Source organism: Amphimedon queenslandica, unplaced genomic scaffold (assembly GCF_000090795.2).
Source record: "Amphimedon queenslandica unplaced genomic scaffold, v1.1 AMPQUscaffold_12916, whole genome shotgun sequence".
Taxonomy (NCBI): Eukaryota; Metazoa; Porifera; class Demospongiae; order Haplosclerida; family Niphatidae; genus Amphimedon; species Amphimedon queenslandica.
The window spans coordinates 1,742-6,776 of record NW_003546848.1 but is presented as its reverse complement, the minus strand read 5'-3'; the positions used below and the strand labels follow the sequence as shown (position 1 = coordinate 6,776).

At 32.4% G+C, this 5,035-nt stretch overlaps 1 long non-coding RNA gene across 1 annotated transcript; it reads right to left on the bottom strand.

Annotated features, from left to right (window-relative positions):
• Positions 1 to 466: 466 nt before the first annotated feature.
• On the bottom strand, positions 467 to 757 carry LOC109586247 (uncharacterized). Its single transcript, XR_002186899.1, has 3 exons — positions 718 to 757; positions 629 to 631; positions 467 to 546 (listed from the first exon to the last, which is right to left on the bottom strand). It is a non-coding gene; the product is annotated as an uncharacterized LOC109586247 (long non-coding RNA).
• Between the last annotated feature and the right edge of the window lie 4,278 nt (positions 758 to 5,035).

The following is a 5,035-nucleotide window of genomic DNA, read 5'->3' as shown; positions in this document are numbered from 1 at the left end:
TTATAATTATTATCAGATAAAGATAAGTCAAAAAAATAATAGAGATGTAACTTACTTCCTATTGTGTGATAAATAAAGTTTGGAGAATGAAAGATTAAAAGATAAATAGTACACATTATGACCTACTTCCTATAGTGTGAGAGAAAATAGTTGATGGATATCAGTAACAGAGCAGTAAATTTTTAACAATAAAATAAAATAGATATGCCTTATATGACTTACTCTCTATTGTGTGATGATATACAGTTTAATTTTATAGTTGATTGATATCAGAGAGAATAACAGATCAAAGTAAATACTACTTACCAACTATTGTGTAACAATAACAGTTGTTGGATATAAGAAAACAATAAAAAGTAATCATTAGTAAACTTACTATCTAGATATCAAAGTTTAATTGTTTATTGATATGAGAAATAAAGACAGATCAAAACATTAAAATAATGTACGCATTATGACTTACTTCCTATCATGTGACAAAATTGAGTTTGATTATTGTCAATATAATCACAAAGATATAAACAATCAAACATTATCACATACCTCCTATTGTGTGATACAAATAAAAGTTTGATTTTGTTGTGAAAATCAAGATAAAATGTAAATAATAGTACACATTATTACTCACCCACTGTATTGTGTGTGACAAAGAAAACAGTTGATGGATATCAGTGACAAAACAGAGAAGATAATAGTACATGCATGTATTAGACTTACTGTCTATTGTGTGATGAAGATAACAGTTTAATTATTATTAGAGAGAGAACAACACATTAAAAAAATTATTACACTTACCAACTATTGTATGACAAAGATAACAATTGATGGATATCAGTAAGAGAACCATTAATATAAAAGTACACATTATAAGACTTACTTTCTATTGTATGTATGATAAAGATGTCACAGTTTATTGATATAGAAAGAACGACAAATTCATTCTACACACATACACATTATGACTTACTTCCTATTGTGTGACAAATAAAAAAAGTTAAAAATTATAAAAATGAATTATCACTTACTCCCTATTGTGTGATAAAAAAATTTTGATTGTTGAACCAATGCAAAATAAGTATAAATAATAGTACACATTATTATGACTTACTCCCTATTGTGCGATGAAAATAACAGTTTAATTTTAATTATTGTTTGGTTAATATCAGAGAGAATGGAAGATTGTAGCAAGTAAGAGTATAATAGTACACATCATATACTTACCAACTATTGTGTGACAAGTTTTAGTTGATGAATATCAGTAGTAAAAGATCAATAAATTAAAACATAATAATTGTACTTACCCACTATTGCATGACCAAGACAAGAGTTTGATTATTTTTGATTGATATCACAGAATAAAGATAATAAGTAAATATGTACACATCATTACTTACCCACTATTTTGTGCCAAAAATTTTAGTTGATGGATATCAGTAACAAATAATGATAAAATAGTTAAAAGATAAAATATTGCACATTATGACTTACTGTCTATTGTTCAACCAATATCAGAGATAAAAACAGATTCAAGATAATAAACATAATAGTCATTACTTACCTCCTATTGTGTGAAAAAGATTGCATTTGATGAATATAAGTATTAGAATGAAAAAAAAACATAACAGTACATATATCTACTATATGACTTACCCACTATTGTGACAAAGATAAGGTAACAGTTTAATTAATGTTGATAGATATAGAATGAATGACATATTAAAAGATAATAAGTAAACAATAGTATAATAGCTAGCAGTTGCACACAATGATGGATCTACTTACCCACTATTGTGTAACAAAGATGCCAACAGCAGCAACAGAACGATAAATTAAAAGATAAATATAAAAATAGTAGACTTACTTTCTATTGTGTGATAAAGATAGCAGTTTAATCAGCATTGTTGATTATAATATCAAAAGGAAAGAAGATAAATGCAAACAACATTGTACATAAACAAATCACATGTAGTGATAAAGTGGGTTCACAATAAATAATAATGCATTTGATACAAACTTCTGGTCGTGACACAAGCAAAATCATTATGAGATCACCATAATTTCAATATTACCTCTTTACTTGGTCCACTTGCCATCTTTTACTGTTGTGAAACAATAAAGAAGAGAGTTACAAGGGAATATAATATATATGTACTTTGTGATACAAGTATTGTAAAATTAAAAGTACACTAAAAATTGAATTACATGTAGACAATTATTTAAAAAGGAAATGGCTATAATAAAAAGAAGTGGCTATAATGTTCCATCCGACTACCAGAAAGACAAGTCCCAGAGAGACAAATGCACGTATAATGTTAGCATTGCGTTATTCTTGGCGTATTAACTAGATCTCCCGGCGGATTCATGTTTTGCAAATTAGACCCAAATTGTCAAAAAGATCACAGCAATGAAATCAAGACTCAGTAATATGAAAGCAGATAGACAGATCTATATCTTACTCTAAACAATCTTCAGAAGTTGCGGGCACGAGTGTGGCTTTATTGCCACCCCGCTTGAGTAAAAATTCTTAAGCCTGAGTGACTTCCGAGTTTTCTTGATTCTAGAAACAAAAAAATACAGGGCCTAGATTTCCTTGAGGCTCTCTCTGTTGCTTTATTTATTTATTTATAAGAAAGCCGTACGTACGTCAACCGAGCCCTCAGCCGTGGGACGACTCACTCAATACACACAGCTGTGAGTCTGCTGGCAGATGTTACTAAAAACACCTGCTTTGTGGTACACTACTACTGTCCTTGAATAAATCATAGTACTATATCAGGAATAGATAATAGGTCATGCACGATGATTATTAGTTAGGTTGAACTGAGGTTTGAAATCCATAGAATAGACATTATATCTCATTGTGACTTTGAGACTATGACCAGTATTTTGTTGGCAATCTTCTTGTCTGCCAAGTAGCAATCTCACTGATTTTATTGTGAGTTGTGACTACTTTAGCCTTTAGTTGTTTCTTGTTGACGTAGATAGTCAATGTAATTGTTCTCTTAGTTGTGTGTAAATTAGCAGTCCCAATGATCTCTAGTCTCTACAAGTCTAATAGAGAGAGAGGGAGAAAAGAAAGGAAGAAGAGATAGCTGAGAGAGAGAGGAAAGGATAGAGAGATGAGGAAAGGAGAAATTAGGAGGCAAAATGTAACCAGATTTTAAGACAGGAAGTGCAATGTCAACCTATGCTGTAACTACATGTATTCCTATCCTTAAATGGTCAATGCTTTATTTAATGTTGATTGCTCAAGAGTGGAGTTGGTTCCAATGCTACTTATCATGCAGGTAGACATCACCTCGTTAGTATTGATGGCCACTCCCTGACATACTTCCAGTCAGGTCAGGTATGCCGTAAGGTAGTATACCAGGCCACTTCTTTTTCTGATCTTTGTGAATAATCTTCCAACATGTATTTCACACTCATCCATGCTCCCATTTGCAGACAATTCTAAACTTCAAAGTGTTATCTGTAGCCCGTCTGATCCATTGTCACTCCAGTCTGATATAGACCCATTGGTCTCATGGACTCATTCAAATTCCCTGCTCATCAACCCACGTAAGTGTGCCGTCATGAGATTTTTCTTTAACGAGTGTAGCTCTCCAGTCTACTGTGTGGACGGTGATCAGATCTCTGTTCCTCTATGTCATCATGATCTTGGCATAATCGTTTGTGATTTATCATGGGCCAGTCATTATGACTCCATCTGCTCCAAAGCCAACAGTTCTCTGTATTTAATTCATAGGACTTTCTCTACCTCTCTCAAATGTGCCGTTAAAAAGCAGCTGTACCTATCTATGGTACGATCCAAGTTGTGTTACGCCTCCCAGTTGTGGCGTCGACAGTTAAAGAAGCATATCTTATTATTAGAGAGAGTACAGCGTAGAGCATCAAAGTATGTGTTAGGTGATTATACCTCTTCATACAGAGACAGGTTGATACAGCTCTCCCTATTCCCATTGCTGTACTGGCTCAAACTACTTGACATTATGTATCTTGTTAAGTCTCTCAAGTTCCCATCTGACAACATGTCCATACTGGAATTCATCTCATTCAATGATTCTGCCACAAGGTCATCAGCCTCTCATAAGCTCAAGCACAATTTCTGCCGTACTTCTAGGTCACATAATTCATACTTTAACAGAATTGTGAGATTGTGGAATAAACTACCCAAAATAGACCTTACTGAATCTCTGGCTACCATCAAAACTAAGCTACATGTATGTATTATTTCTCTGGAATCATTTTCTAGAGAACTTTGATTCAGCAAATCCATGTACTTTTCATTTCCTTTGCCCTTGTTCTTCCTGTCTTTATTAGTTGTTTACATTATTATTGATTTGCGTGTGTGTAGTTGTTTTTTATTTTATTTATTTTTTCTCTCCCTCTCTCTTTGTACTTTATGGCTACTCTAATTTTTTGGAGTCAGACCCTCAACACCATATCTAAATTCTATCTTCTCCTTGTCTATAAGTTTCTATCCCTATTTTGTGTGTTGTTCCGCTATAATAATAATAATAATAAAAGTAACAATAACAAAATGAATTAAGTAGAATACTTAAGGGTGAACCTAAGCAAACAAGCCTTTACAATAGATCACACCATTGGGCATCAATTTCAGAGCCCAGTTTTCACTTTTGACTATTTTAAATATAAACTTACATACAACAGCCTCTTCCTTGCCTAAAATGCCTCCAGTAAATCTAATCCAATTAAAATCTCTCACGAGTAGCATTTTCATGAATAAAGAATAACTATTTTGATCAGAATCACAGTTCTACACAACATCAGAGTGTACAATGTATCAAAGAGATTTCTCTCAGAGGCATATTTGATAGAATATGGTTATTGGCCTAATTTTAGAAAATTTTATAAAAATCCAGTTTTGATCAGAATTGGCTCAAAATCTACATTCTATTGATAACAAGTGTACTATAGTAATTAGTAATAATTATAATAGTTATTACTAGTGCATCATCCAGGACTCATTTTAATGCTGTACTGGTCATCAAATGATAACACTTGTGGTCTGTAT